Below are 15,942 nucleotides of genomic sequence, written 5' to 3'. Positions count from 1 at the left end.
ACATTGTGCAATCGAAATCCTGCACACATCACATAAATTCCTTCCATTCGCGAATACAAGACCCATTCCCATTGGCTATGGTTGACCCAACCTCCATCAAGGGAGAGATCCTTGAGATGACTGGCGAGCATGTGGAGCAGCTCCATTTAATGTGGTCCCTCATGTTCGAGCTGAAGACATGCGAGGACTTTCTGCACAAACTCAAGGCGCACGCGGATAATTTCTATACGGATCTGCTGACCGAGTCGCGGGAGAAGCAGGCGGCCATCCTGGATGACAGCCGCACTCCGAGCCGAGGCCAGCGACCTCACCCGACTCCTCCATGAGACGGTGGACATTGGTCAGAGGCCCGACGATGTGCCACTGATCACATTGCAGCTGAAGCTGGACAAAAGCATTGAGCATCTGCGCGAGGAGCTCTCGAAACGTCGGGCGGAGATCGGGGAGCTGCTGCTCCAGCAGGAGCAGCTCTGAGAAGAGATGGGCGCACTGCCGCTCCCTCTACTGGCGGACCCGCTGCCCCTGCCCGATGAGATGGACGGCTTTCGCGACCATCTCGACAACCTGCGCTCTCAGCGCGCAGTGCGCCAGACGGAGCTGGACCAGCTCTGCAAGGCCATCAAGCATGACATGAAGATGCTCGAGCTGATGCCCCAGACCGATGCAGAGGATCGCCTACTGAACGATCTGAGCCACAATCTAACACCAGAGACACTAGAGCGGCTGCGGCAGATGCGCAACAGTTATGCCGAGCAGATCCAGGAGCTGCGCTCCAAGATCCATGACATGCGCGAGAAGATCTACGTGCTGTGGGATCGCCTCCAGGAGACGGACGAGAGCACCATGCGACGAGTGCGCGAGTGCACCGAGAATACGCAGCGCACCTATGACATCCTCCATTCGGAGCTGCAGCGCTGCCAGGCACTGCGCAGCCAGAACCTCAAGACGTTCATCGAGCAGCTGCGCGTCGAGATAAGCAAGTGGTGGGATCTAACGCTCAAGAGCCAGCAGGAGCGCAAGCGTTTCTCCAACTACTATAATAAGTATTACAACGAAGACCTGTTGGAGCTGCACGAGCTGGAGCTGGATGATCTGAAGAGCTTCTACACGTGCAACAAGGAGATTTTCGATCTGTACGAGAGCCGTGCAGAACTTTGGTCCCGCATGCAGGCTCTAGACGCAAAGGCCAACGAGCCGAATCGTTTCAACAATCGTGGCGGCCAGTTCCTTAAAGAGGAAAAGGAACGCAAGGCCATCACCTCGAAGCTGCCCAAGATTGAGCAGCAGATCACTGAACTGGTGCACGCCTATGAGGTGCAATCGCATGGCCCGTTTCTGGTTTATGGCGAGAACATACTGGAGCTGATGGCTGGCGAATGGGAGAACTATCGGCAGGCCAAGCAGAGCTCGGCCCGCACGAAGGCCCCGCCCACCAGGAGGACGGGCAGCAGCAGCAAATTGATGATGCCACCGCCGACTGCCGGTTCAACGGCCCCTCGCACGCCCCGAACTTTAAAGAACATGTCCTCAATGTCGACCTCGACAATGTCGTTGCGCAAGACCCCAACAATCCAGCTGATCACTCCCAATATGACCAAGAGCACTGGGAATCTGCACAAGCGACTGAATCCATCAGCAGCCGCCAGCTCTTCGGGGTATCGGACTCCCAACGCCAAGCGCAGCCTCATGAGCTCTCTGAATTCGATACGCCCGTCGCCGTCTACCGCACAGCGGCTGGCCAACAGCCAGCTGAAGGCGTCCAAGTCGCCACTAAAGCGGGTCCGCGTCCTGGACAACACATTGCGTCCACAGACGCAGCATTGGCACACGCTCGAACAAGAAGCCACGCACAAAATCAGCGGTGCCGGATACAAGATCGCCCAGCGATTCCGAGTATATGACCGATGAGACCACTGAAAATGACCGCGAAGCCGGGATCTCCTATGAAGAATTGGTGCCCACGAGTCGCTCCTCAGTGCTGCCCGTCGGCGGGGCTCAGCATCAGCGCATTCGCGTGGCTGTGCCACGAATTCGCCATGTCCTCGTAAACCACAATTCGGTGGGGTCGGCCGCCAACACACCGTCAAAGCAGGCGGTCAATCAGGAGGAGGGGCCTCGATTTGGCAATCAATTGAAGCTGCCATCGCCACGTGAAAGTCGCATGTGGCCGAATCCACGATGAGATTATTGGAATTTTTATTTGCGTTTTATGTTTGATTTCATTTTTTGTACCTTTATCTGTTTATCTCTGTTTCATTTATTTTCGATGTTGGCCCAATAAAAATTAAATTACCTTCAAGAAGGACAGCCGAACCAAAAAAAAAAAAAAAAACTAGGGGAACGTTGTGAGTTGCTGCGAACACCGCAACTCTACAGTTATACCCGATACTAAGTCAGTATGGCTCTCCTGCGGCAGACGCCGCTAATATTGAACCACACGACAAAGAGTGTGTGCGAGAGAGACAGAAAATCAGTCTGAGCGTGACGTCGGGCGCTGCGTGGCCACTGCAAATTGATTTCTTGCTTTTGGCTACAAAAATGATCCGATCTGATCCATATTCAGCAATCTGATAGATATAGTCATTATCTATGATTCTGCGTTTTTATTAGTTTTCTCGAATGTGCAATATTGTGGATGCAACAGATTTTCGTCCTTTGTGGGGGCGGAAGGGGGTGGGGCAAAATTCTGAGATATACGTTTTATAGTGAGATCTAACAGAAGTGCGGATACCAAATTTGGTTACTCTAGCCTTAATAGTCTCTGAGATTTGTGGATGCCCCAGATTTTCGTCCTTTGCGGGGGCGGAAGGGGGTGTGGCGAAATTTGGACACGAAACGGTCAAGGTCCGATATCACAGGAGTGTGGATACCAAATTTGGTTGCTCTGGCTTTTATAGGTTCTAAAATCCTTGAACTCATATTTTGCAATTGGCAAAGCCGACCCTGAAACCTGTGTGTTAGAGAGAGACAGAGCGAGAAAGAATGAAATTGTTTTCTTGATTCTGGCTATAATAAATGAACGATCTGGTTGAGATTTTACACTCTAGACCATATAGTCATCCCCTACGATTCTGCGTTTTTGGCTTTATCGTATCTTTAACAATGTGGATGCCACAGATTTTCGTCCTTTGTGGGGGCGGAAGTGGGCGGGGCGAAGTTTTGAAATATTTTTGTAGCAGTGACATATCACAGAAGTCTGGATACAAAACATCGTTGCTCTAGCTCTTATAGTCTTTGAGCACTAGGCGCTGAAGGGGACGGACGGACGGACGGACGGACAGACGGACAGACAGACAGGGCTCAATCGACTCGGCTATTGATGCTGATCAAGAATATATATACTTTATGGGGTCGGAAACGATTCCTTCTGGACGTTACACACATCCACTTTTACCACAAATCTAATACACCCCAATACTCATTTTGAGTATCGGGTATAATAACAAGATATAAAAAAGCGCTAAAGATTAGCTTGTTTATATTATTATCAGTCCCAAAACTTTCGGCAGTCTACCGACCATTCCATGCCCAATAAATTAAATTTGGCCAAAAAATCTGATGCCATAATTATGGCAATTTATTTGTTTCATTTCATTGAGAGTCAGATCAATCATAATACTATATTCCTAAATATTCCGTAGAAGGTATAACATAGTCGATCAAATAGCAGTCTATATTAAAAAAATATGGCAAATGTTTACAATTATTTCTGTTTGGCATTCGCACGCTCCCGCGAACGTGTTTTGGCACTCTCTCTCTCTCTTGTTCTGTTTGTGCTCTGTTATCGGTCAGCTCTTTTTGCAACAAAGCTCTCGCAGGCCTTTCAAATAGCTAGCTAATGGAATGAATGATTTAGCAGTATAGCTCTGGCAGTGAATGAATGAAGTTCCTAACAAGCAAAATGTTGAAAGTGCGCAGCGGTCTATCTATAATTCAGGCGCAAAAAGCAGCCCTCTCTGTCAGCAGTCCGCTGGTAAATATATAGTATACATATAGATCCGATATCACAGTGATATACGTTTTTAAATCTCTTGTAGCGTTGGCAGACCACAGCAGCTGTCGCAGAGCCCAGAAATGATGCAGGGTGGCTACAAGCTCGTCCCTTTGATCAGATTCCTAGTACAACTTTTCTGTCTACTGTTCGGAATTTTATGCCTGGAGGAAAATATAGCAAACTGGACATTGTTCAAAGCTTTGCAAGACGACTATGGAAACATATTATATTTACCAGGTATGATGGGAGGTACGTCATACCTGATGACTCACAATCCCAAAGACTTCGAGGTCGTGTTCCGGAACGAAGGAGTGTGGCCGCATCGGCCTGGCAGCGATACTCTTCGCTATCATCGGAAGACTCATAGAAAGGATTTCTTCTAGGGAGTGGAGGGAGCTTTACCCACACAAGGAAAAACCTGGAGCGACTTTCGATCGGCTGTAAATCCTGTCCTAATGCAGCCGAAGAACGTGCGGCTTTACTATAAGAAGATGTCCCAAGTGAACCAGGAGTTTGTGCAACGGTGCGTATGACTGATAATAAATCCCTGTTTACGCTCAAGTATGTTCTCCCCCCTTCACAGTATTAAAGCACTCCGTGATATCGATACCCAGGAAGCTCCAGATGATTTCTTAAACGTTATAAATCGGTGGACCCTCGAGGCCGTCTCTGTGGTGGCTCTGGACAAGCAGTTGGGACTGCTCAAAGAGTCGGGCGATAACGACCAGGCTGTGTTACTTTTCAAGTACCTGGACGATTTTTTTGAATTAACAGCCGATCTAAAGATGAAGCCCTCCATCTGGCGTTACGTTAAAACACCCAAGCTAATGAAGCTAATGAAGTCCCTAGATGGCGTTCAAGAAATAACTTCAGCGTACGTAGACGAAGCTATAGAGCGTCTAGAGAAAGAGGCCAAGGAGGGTGTTGTCCGCCCTGAGAGCGAGCAGAGTGTACTGGAAAAGCTGCTCAAGATCGACAAAAAGGTGGCGACGGTTATGGCCATGGACATGCTAATGGCCGGAGTGGATACCGTACGTAGTCTGTTGTTCTCATACTTACCCTTAACTCATACATCCTTTTTTTCCTGACCTCAAGTACCTTTACAGCGGCCTTGCTGTGCCTTGCCAAGAATCCGGAGAAGCAGGCCGTACTCCGAGAAGAGGTGATGAAGGTTCTACCCGAGAAGGACTCCGAATTCACTGAGGCATCGATGAAGAACGTTCCCTATCTACGTGCCTGCATCAAAGAGTCACAACGGATATATCCTTTATTCATCAGCAATGGCCGATTTCTCAATCGGGACAGCGTTTTGAGCGGATACCAAGTGCCAGCTGGTACCTGTGTGTCGATGGTTCCCCTGAGCTTGCTATCAAGCGAGGAGCACTTCCCCACGGAGAACGCTTTCCGCTCCTCCCTGATCAATTTGCCGAACAGTAAACACATTTCTCATCCTAAATTATCTTTACAACTGGAAAACCTTGAAGGAACTTATTTGCAATATAAAGTAGGTGTTTTTTTTGGCCGCACGTCAATCAGAATCAACTTGTTTTGTGCTTTGAGGCATGAGGCAAATCAAGCACACAAAATTTTCATTGTGCAATTTGTGCCAACACGAGAGGCGTCACTTATCTGTGCGGAGGCATTTTCCTTGAGCAACACATTGTGCAATCGAAATCCTGCACACATCACATAAATTCCTTCCATTCGCGAATACAAGACCCATTCGTATTGGCTATGGTTGACCCAACCTCCATCAAGGGAGAGATCCTTGAGATGACTGGCGAGCATGTGTAGCAGCTCCATTCAATGTGGTCCCTCATGTTCGAGCCGAAGACATGCGAGGACTTTCTGCACAAACTCAAGGCGCACGCGGATAATTTCCATACGGATCTGCTGACCGAGTCGCGGGAGAAGCAGGCGGCCATCCTGGATGACATAGCCGCACTCCGAGCCGAGGCCAGCGACCTCACCCGACTCCTCCATGAGACGGTGGACATTGGTCAGAGGCCCGACGATGTGCCACTAATCATATGGCAGCTGAAGCTGGACAAAAGCATTGAGCATCTGCGCGAGGAGCTCTCGAAACGTCGGGCGGAGATCGGGGAGCTGCTGCGCTAGCAGGAGCAGCTCGGCGAAGAGCTGGGCGCACTGCCGCTCCCTCTACTGGCGGACCCGCTGCCCCTGCCCGATGAGATGGACGGCTTTCGCGACCATCTCGACAACCTGCGCTCTCAGCGCGCAGTGCGCCAGACGGAGCTGGACCAGCTGCGCAAGGCCATCAAGCATGACATGAAGATGCTCGAGCTGATGCCCCAGACCGATGCAGAGGATCGCCTACTGAACGATCTGAGCCACAATCTAACACCAGAGACACTAGAGCGGCTGCGGCAGATGCGCAACAGTTATGCCGAGCAGATCCAGGAGCTGCGCTCCAAAATCCATGACATGCGCGAGAAGATCTACGTGCTGTGGGATCGCCTCCAGGAGACGGACGAGAGCGCCATGCGACGAGTGCGCGAGTGCACCGAGAATACGCAGCGCACCTATGACATCCTCCATTCGGAGCTGCAGCGCTGCCAGGCACTGCGCAGCCAGAACCTCAAGACGTTCATCGAGCAGCTGCGCGTCGAGATAAGCAAGTGGTGGGATCTAACGCTTGTAAGAGGCTTGTAGCTGAGGGCGAAAACTAAATTGACCGCCAACGGCGTTGTATGGGCAGCCATAGTCTCGCTGCTACAGGGGGTTTTGGAGTCAGGGGCTCTTAAACGGTGCTCTGAAAGGTTGGCTCCCTCTGGGGGTGAGTTAACGCTGATGGCAGGTGAAGAGAAAGAGGAGAAAGCGATGACATTCGAACGTCATCCAGCGGATCCGACCGGTCTCATAGTGGATGGGAGCGTGTCCATCTTCCTTTTGGAATTTGGATGTCGAGCGACCAACATCGCCCCGAACAGGCTCAGCAAAAATCATTAATGAAAAAGTTCCAAAGTCAAGAAAAGAATATTGTCAAAGCGCTAGTGGTATCCAGCAGCAGCAAAGCAAAAGTCGCGGGACTACGATAACTGAAGCTAGGTCGGCCACTGGGGCCAAGATTGACGGGTAAGAGGAACAAAAAGTGGGATACCACAGATCTTTCGGGGCCGAATACGTTAGACGGTTCTTTCTCCCTGCACTAGATTTGGCGCCTAGCAATTTGGGCTGGCGAAGCAGCGGCGCTCCAAGCACAGAGCGAGGGAGCAGAGACGCAGAAAAAATTCAGAGAGGCTCGACCTTCGCGGGCAGCCGGATCGACGTCGGTGAGGCGGCGGCCACAAAGCGGGACGGTCGATAATCCGCGATAGCGGAAAGTTCAGCACCGGCGAAATACGAACGGAGAAAAAGTAGGAAAATAGCGCAAATCCTACCTAAACGTGCCGTATGGCAAATACAGTTAACAAGGCCCAATTAAGATCCGCAGCACATAGGGAAGGAAAGAGTTAGTGTGTTGTTGGAGTTCAATACTCAGAGCTGCAAGGGTAATGCCCCAAAAAAATAAAGAGGGCGAGCGGAGCCAAAGGTGATGCGCGCATAACATATACCCCGTATTTTTATGTATAATTTAGTTCCAATAAATATCATTATAATGTTTAACTAAACCCTTCTTATGATCTCCCCTTCCAAGCCCCTGTAGCGCGTGTCGGCACACCAAGGGGTCATGGCCGACAGATAGATGTATGGAATGGCATGACCAAGGTAGGGTGGGCAAGGGGTCCTCGAAACAGCTGAGGATCGTCCGTCTGTCTTTTAGGTAATCGTCCGTGTTATGTGGTCATTTGTAGTGAACTCTGTCCGGTGAGGTGTATGGCTTGTTTTTTTCTTGCACGTTAAATTTAAAATAAAGAAAGTAAAGGGCCTCGGACTATGACAATAAAACAACCCCACCCCCTTGCTGACGAGCCAGCAGCCGGAAACAATACGTGCCGGTCATAGCCGAGTAATACCATCTCGCCCAAGTACTCGTTACCCATTACAGTAATAATTAAGAAGATCTTTATTTTTGGCGCCCAACGTGGGGCCACCTTGTGTTGTACATCGGATTGACTCCGATTAATTAATACCAGGAGGACTCACACATTACATTGACCACAATTGTCTTCTTTCCCATCTGTCTTATTTACAACCTTGTATTGTCTGAATGAATAGCGTAGGGTAGCTGTCCGTAAAGTTTACGCTGGTTAGCGTATAGCTTTGATGGCAAATATCTGTTTCACTACAAAGTTTTCTGCGAGCATGGAACCATGACAAAAACTTGGAATGCAGGCAAATTAGCCTCAGAGGCGATAACCTGTCCAGTGAGATGTGGGTTCGAGCGGGATTTCTATATTTTCAACAAGTGAAGGGACGACTGGGATAGAATGCATAGGAATTTAGAATGGGTCGGCTGCAAGCAGTTGCCTTCTGACCACATTTACCTAGCGATAGTTTTCACTTAACTTTATCTTTTATTTGTTTTGATGTTTTTGTTGAAAAGCCATTCTGACGATTGGAAATCAAGTTGATTCAACCTTAGGGATGAATCTCTGACCACGGCAGATGGACTGGAACGGAAACATGGAAGTTCTATTTGTTTGTCTATTAGGAAACAAGGAGAGTTTTTTTTGTCATGAAATGCCTCCTGTCCACGATTCATTTGTGTTGGTCAGTTTCATAAATTTGCTATTAGACGTTACCAAAAAAAGCGGACAATTGGTGTGCAGCTTCTGCAGGGAGCTATTGGGAGTCGGGAGATCATTCTTTTCTTTTGATGGTATAATTTCAAAGAATTAAATTTCTTTATATATTTGTTTTATAAAAACATTTTTATATTTTCTTCTATAATTTTTTTTATATCTTATTTTTGTTATATTTTTTTTTATATATACTCACATACATATGTACATTCATTATACAGGCTACATAAATAGATTTGATACATTTATTGGGGGGTTATTCCGCAATATGATGTAATTAATTCTGGGAAGAAATTAAATAGTTCTATGGGTCTGGATAGATCGCCACGAAAAGGGGTGCCTTCTCGAAGCATAGAATGCAGCTTATGCAAGTCCGAGTTGGGAACTGGGGAAAATTATAAAACGAAGTGCAGGCATCCGTTTCATAAGGCATGTATAAAAACGCATTTCACTGTTAAAACAACTTGCCCAACTTGTGATTCGGTTTGCATAGCTCAAACCATTACAAATCCAGCTAGCACATCTGTGTTAACGAGGCAGCAATCTAGACTCGTACCAATCCCAAGAGCAGATAGCTTATCAGATTTGGCCGAAACGAGAAGTGAAGAGCTAAGTGCGAGCGAGAACCCGTCCATCGTCGAGATGAGCCAGACGTCTGCCGAAATTGCAGCCGCTGTCAAGGCTATGCAGAACGAGCTGTTAACTCAGTTGACAGAACAAATGGTGAATCTCATTCAAACCAATGTAGAAGCTCACATAAATAATATGGAGCAGCAAAGACAAACGCCAAATCCAAATACTAGCAGGAATACTTCTTTGGAGCAGCTACTAGGAATCAATGGGCAGCAACCAGATCCGGGTTACCTCCGCGTGCTACCAGCGCCCGATCGGTAGGTTCAGAATTGGCCCAAAGACCAGTCAAAGTAGGCCACATAATGTCGAACTGGAAATTAAGATTTTCAGGAACCACCGATACAATAGGAATCGATAGCTTTATCTATAGAGTTGAGGCCCTTACTCATCAGACGTTAGAGGGAAATTTCTCACTTCTGTGTGGTAATGCGAATTCGCTATTTGATGGCAAGGCATCTGATTTCTTTTGGCGATATCACAAGTCGGTAGGAGTAGTTCGTTGGCAGGAGCTTTGTGCTGCGTTGAGGAAGCAATTCCGAGACTCCAGAACGGATGTGGATATCCGCCAAATGATTAGGGATAGAAAACAGAGGGAAAAAGAAACGTTCGAAAGTTTCTACGATGCCATCCTAAAGCTAACTGATAGACTCGACCAGCCTCTTAGTGAGAAGACGCTGATTGAAATTGTGAGGCGTAATTTACGTCCGGAAATTCAGCATGAAATTCTTAACATACGGGTAGATTCGATGGAAACCTTGAGGGATATATGCAGGAAGAGGGAATGCTTTTTAGAAGAAGTCCGTAACAATCATGGTTATCAGAAACCATCGGTCTTTAAGAAGCAGATATCAGAGCTCTGGGAGGAAGCGAACATCGATGATGCCGTAGAATTTTCTGAAGGAGAGGTAGAGGATGAGATAGGCGCTTTTGCTCTCGTATGCTGGAATTGCAGGAAGGAGGGGCATAGGTATCAAGACTGCGCGGAAAAAAGGAAAATTTTTTGCTATGGATGCGGTATTCCTAATGCCTATAAACCTTCATGTGCGCGATGCCAAAAAAACGCGCAAAGGAGCACTGCAGCATCTCGTCCACGGACCAGTGTTCCCAACCGGCAAGCGGCGACAAAGGAGTGAGGATATATAGCAGTGGTGGGGAGCGGGAAATGACACACTCCGTTTCGGCTGGTCAGCCAGAGTATTTTGGGCATACTAAGCTGGAAAATATTAGGAAGATTGGGTTTCCGAGCTTTGGCGACAAAGCAAGGACAAGTTCTCACAGCAGTCGGCGGTTAAAAAAAATTCTGGGAGTCAGTAAAGTACATAAATAGCATTAGAAGAAACAAAGGGGACAAACGCCCTTATGCTGAAGTTGGTCTTCTGGATAATAAGCAAGTGGGTTTGCTCGATACAGGAGCTGCTCTGACTTGCATCGGAGGGAAACTGGCCAAAGAATATATTATCAGCAGGAAGCCGTTTAAAAAGGTGCTGTCCAAGGCATGCACCGCTGATGGAAGTCATCAGAAAATAGTTGGTAAATTTAGGACTAGTATAGAGTATAAAGGTATAAGTAAAGAATTAGATATCTACATAGTCCCTTCGTTAAGTCAGGATGTTTATTTAGGAATTGATTTTTGGATGTCGTTCGATCTTTTGCCCCCACCCTTAGAGGTGGCGGAAATATCAGCCGCCACAGAGCAGGAATGGTCCAACGTTTTCCATCATTTGCGACATCGGGTCTCGGGAAAACTTCGGTGTTGTCACACTCAATAGACACTGGAAACGCGAAGCCCGTTAAGCAGCGTCATTTTCCAGTTTCCCCGGCAATTGAGAAGTTATTGTACACTGAGATTGACAGGATGCTTCAACTAGGAGTGATTGAAGAATCTGAGAGTCCTTGGTCCTCGCCAGTAGTACTTGTCCGGAAACCGGGAAAAGTCAGAGTTTGTTTGGACAGCAGAAAAGTGAATGAGGTTACGGAAAAAGATGCGTACCCCTTCCCCAAATAGATGGCATTCTCAGCCGTTTACCGAAGGCAGTGTTCATAAGTAGTCTCGACCTGAAGGATGTTTCGAAGAAGCTTAACAAAGCCCAAAGAAACTATACGGTTACAGAGCAGGAATGTCTCGCTGCTCTGGTGAGCATAAAAAGATTCAAAGCCTATGTAGAGGGTCAGGAGTTCACTGTAATTACGGATCACGCCTCGCTGAAATGGCTCATGTCTGAAAGTGATTTGAATTCGAGGTTAGCGAGATGGGCTTTAAAACTGCAAGGTTACCGTTTCAGAATCCAACACAGAAGAGGGAAGCTGAATGTTGTTCCGGATTCCTTGTCCAGGGTCCCATATGACCAAGTGGCTGCAGTGGATTTCAGCAATGGCTTGCTGGTGGACATTGAGTCAGCTCATTTCAAATCGGGAGAATATTTGGAACTGATGGAGGGAATTAAGAGCAATAAGGCTCAACTCCCCGACCTTATAATAGTTGATTCGCTGATCTATCGGCGATCCGAGCATGTAAAAGGAGACATCCTTAACGACGCGTTTGCTTGGAAGTTGTGGGTACCCAGGGGGATGGTGAAAGAAGTGCTTAAGAGAGCACACGATGATCCGCTGGCTTCCCATGGTGGAGTCCTCAAGACACTCGAGCGGATTCGGCGTTATTATTTCTGGCCTGGACTCGTCAATGACGTAAAAGACTACGTGGCAGCCTGCGAGCAATGTAAAATGTCAAAAGCTCCAAACGCTCCGTTACGTCCACCGATGGGAAAAGCGGCCGAGTCGCAAAGGTTCTTCCAGCGTCTCTATATTGATTTCTTAGGTCCGTATCCTAGGTCTCGCAGTAAAAATATACGAATTTTTATTGTCCTGGACCATTATTCGAAATTTGTTTTCCTCAAGGCTGTAAAAAAATTAAATGCGGATGTTGTGCTGAGGTATTTAGAGGAGGAGTTATTCCATACTTTCGGAGTTCCAGAGGGAATTGTATCTGACAACGGATTGCAATTTCGATCCGAGAAGTTTCAAGGCCTGCTCAGAAGGCATCGAATAACGCACACGCTAACAGCTGTCCACGCTCCCCAAGCCAATGCTTCGGAGCGAGTCAACCGTTCGGTCATCGCTGCCATTGGTCGTATATTCGCAGTGACTAGAAAGACTGGGATGAGAGTCTTAGCAAAATATGCTGTGCGTTGAGTTCGGCGGTTCACTCAGGGTTAGGATCCACGCCCTACTATATGGTTTTCGGCCAGCAGATGGTGTCTTCAGGCGCAACGTATTCTTTGCTGAGGAAATTGGGGATGTTAGAGGACAAGGCAGCGACCTTCACACGTGAGGATTCATTGGATATCGTCAGAAAGAGAGCGTGTGAAGTGATGCGGAAGCAATGGGAGCGAAATCGACGGCATTATGACCTGAGGGCACAGGAAGTATCGTACCAGGTGGGGCAGGAAGTGCTACGGCGAAATTTTAAACAAAGCATTTTTCAAGCCGGCTACAACGCTAAGCTAGGGCCAATGTTTCTTAAGGCGCGAGTTAGACGGAAAGTGGGGAGCTCGATTTATGAGCTGGAAGATCTGCAAGGAAAGCTCATCGAAAGGTACCACGGGAAGGATATCCGGCAAGTGTAGCTACAAGCCAGTCAGCCTTGTGGATTCCTCAAGGCAGGCAATATCCCAAGTCTGACTTTGGCAGGGGGGATTTTGTAAGAGGCTTGTAGCTGAGGGCGAAAACTAAATTGACCGCCAACGGCGTTGTATCGGCAGCCATAGTCTCGCTGCTACAGGGGGTTTTGGAGTCAGGGGCTCTTAAACGGTGCTCTGAAAGGTTGGCTCCCTCTGGGGGTGAGTTAACGCTGATGGCAGGTGAAGAGAAAGAGGAGAAAGCGATGACATTCGAACGTCATCCAGCGGATCCGACCGGTCTCATAGTGGATGGGAGCGTGTCCATCTTCCTTTTGGAATTTGGATGTCGAGCGACCAACATCGCCCCGAACAGGCTCAGCAAAAATCTTTAATGAAAAAGTTCCAAAGTCAAGAAAGTCCAAAAAGTGGGATACCACAGATCTTTCGGGGCCGAATACGTTAGACGGTTCTTTCTCCCTGCACTAGATTTGGCGCCTAGCAATTTGGGCTGGCGAAGCAGCGGCGCTCCAAGCAGCTGATCCGTCGCAGCACAGAGCGAGGGAGCAGAGACGCAGAAAAAATTCAGAGAGGCTCGACGTTCGCGGGCAGCCGGATCGACGTCGGTGAGGCGGCGGCCACAAAGCGGGACGGTCGATAATCCGCGATAGCGGAAAGTTCAGCACCGGCGAAATACGAACGGAGAAAAAGGAGGAAAATAGCGCAAATCCTACCTAAACGTGCCGTATGGCAAATACAGTTAACAAGGCCCAATTAAGATCCGCAGCACATAGGGAAGGAAAGAGTTAGTGTGTTGTTGGAGTTCAATACTCAGAGCTGCAAGGGTAATGCCCCAAAAAAATAAAGAGGGCGAGCGGAGCCAAAGGTGATGCGCGCATAGGCAGAGAGTGAAAGCGGGGGAGAGAGAGAACACGCAAGCAGCAAAGGCAGAGCCCAATAGGAGAGCGAGCGAGCTATAAAAACGCCAGCAACGGAGCCGAAGGGGGCTGGCGATAAGCCGAGTGAAGTAACATAAGTTAACATAAGAGTAAGCAGAATAGTACCGAGCAGCAGAACAGCTATTTAAGTTTACATACATATACATAAAAAAGAAATGCAGAAATGAAGAACAGCAGTGAGGGAGCATAGATTAGGAAAAGATAATAGATAACCTTCCCTGCACAGATCAAAACAAAAAAAATAACAAGAACCAATATGTTTATAACCGAAATGCAATAATAATACACCCGAACCCAAAATATCATATTAACCACAGTTTTGCAGCAACCATCAGAAAGCGCTTTCGACGGTGGATCCGCAGTAAAAGTGAGTTTATTTACTAGGTATTAGATTACAATCATTTGGGCATGGAAGAAATTGTCTATGGGTGTTCCGACCAAATTGCCTCACCGTTTCGTAGCCCGTAAGAATCAACATTTATATTCTATCTTTAAATTTTAATCTTTACCATTGCACATTTATTCAAATACTAGTTTATAAGTTTACCTGATCCTAGTTCAAGGGAACCAGGCCCAGGTAGCCTATGGGAGGGAACATATACCCCGTATTTTTATGTATAATTTAGTTCCAATAAATATCATTATAATGTTTAACTAAACCCTTCTTATGATCTCCCCTTCCAAGCCCCTGTAGCGCGTGTCGGCACACCAAGGGGTCATGGCCGACAGATAGATGTATGGAATGGCATGACCAAGGTAGGGTGGGCAAGGGGTCCTCGAAACAGCTGAGGATCGTCCGTCTGTCTTTTAGGTAATCGTCCGTGTTATGTGGTCATTTGTTGTGAACTCTGTCCGGTGAGGTGTATGGCTTGTTTTTTTCTTGCACGTTAAGTTTAAAATAAAGAAAGTAAAGGGCCTCGGACTATGACAATAAAACAATTCCACCCCCTTGCTGACGAGCCAGCAGCCGGAAACAATACGTGCCGGTCATAGCCGAGTAATACCATCTCGCCCAAGTACTCGTTACCCATTACACGCTCAAGCAGGAGCGCAAGCGTTTCTCCAACTACTACAATAAGTATTACAACGAAGACCTGTTGGAGCTGCACGAGCTGGAGCTGGATGTTCTGAAGAGCTTCTACACGTGCAACAAGGAGATTTTCGATCTGTACGAGAGCCGTGCAGAACTTTGGTCCCGCTTGCAGACTCTAGAGGCAAAGGCCAACGAGCCGAATCGTTTCAACAATCGTGGCGGCCAGCTCCTTAAAGAGGAAAAGGAACGCAAGGCCATCACCTCGAAGCTGCCAAAGATTGAGCAGCAGATCACTGAACTGGTGCACGCCTATGAGGTGCAATCGCATGGCCCGTTTCTGGTTTATGGCGAGAACATACTGGAGTTGATGGCTGGCGAATGGGAAAACTATCGGCAGGCCAAGCAGAGCTCGGCCCGCAAGAAGGCCCCGCCCACCACGAGGACAGGCAGCAGCAGCAAATTGATGATGCCACCGCCGACTGCCGGTTCAACGGCCCCTCGCACGCCCCGAACTTTGAAGAACATGTCCTCAAAGTCGACCTCGACAATGTCGTTGCGCAAGACCCCAACAATCCAGCTGATCACTCCCAATATGACCCAGAGCACTGGGAATCTGCACAAGCGACTGAATCCATCAGCAGCCGCCAGCTCTTCGGGGTATCGGACTCCCAACGCCAAGCGCAGCCTCATGAGCTCTCTGAATTCGATACGCCCGTCGCCGTCTACCGCACAGCGGCTGGCCAACAGCCAGCTGAAGGCGTCCAAGTCGCCACTAAAGCGGGTCCGCGTCCTGGACAACACATTGCGTCGCAGCGGGGGATTGGGCAGACGCAGCATTGGCACACGCTCGAACAAGAAGCCACGCACAAAATCAGCGGTGCCGGATACAAGATCGCCCAGCGATTCCGAGTATATGACCGATGAGACCACTGAAAATGACCGCGAAGCCGGGATCTCCTATGAAGAATTGGTGCCCACGAGTCGCTCCTCAGTGCTGCCCGTC

The 15,942-nt window shown here is 48.2% G+C and overlaps 2 pseudogenes; both read left to right on the top strand.

Moving 5' to 3' along the window:
• The first annotated feature begins 843 nt into the window (after window positions 1-843).
• LOC117194467 lies at window positions 844-2,182 on the top strand (annotated as a pseudogene).
• Window positions 2,183-4,779: 2,597 nt separating this feature from the next.
• On the top strand, window positions 4,780-15,357 carry LOC117194817 (annotated as a pseudogene).
• The last annotated feature ends 585 nt before the right edge of the window (window positions 15,358-15,942 follow it).

Source organism: Drosophila miranda, assembly GCF_003369915.1.
Source record: "Drosophila miranda strain MSH22 chromosome Y unlocalized genomic scaffold, D.miranda_PacBio2.1 Contig_Y3_pilon, whole genome shotgun sequence".
In the NCBI taxonomy this organism is placed as follows: Eukaryota; Metazoa; Arthropoda; class Insecta; order Diptera; family Drosophilidae; genus Drosophila; species Drosophila miranda.
This window is presented reverse-complemented; position numbering and strand designations above follow the sequence as displayed.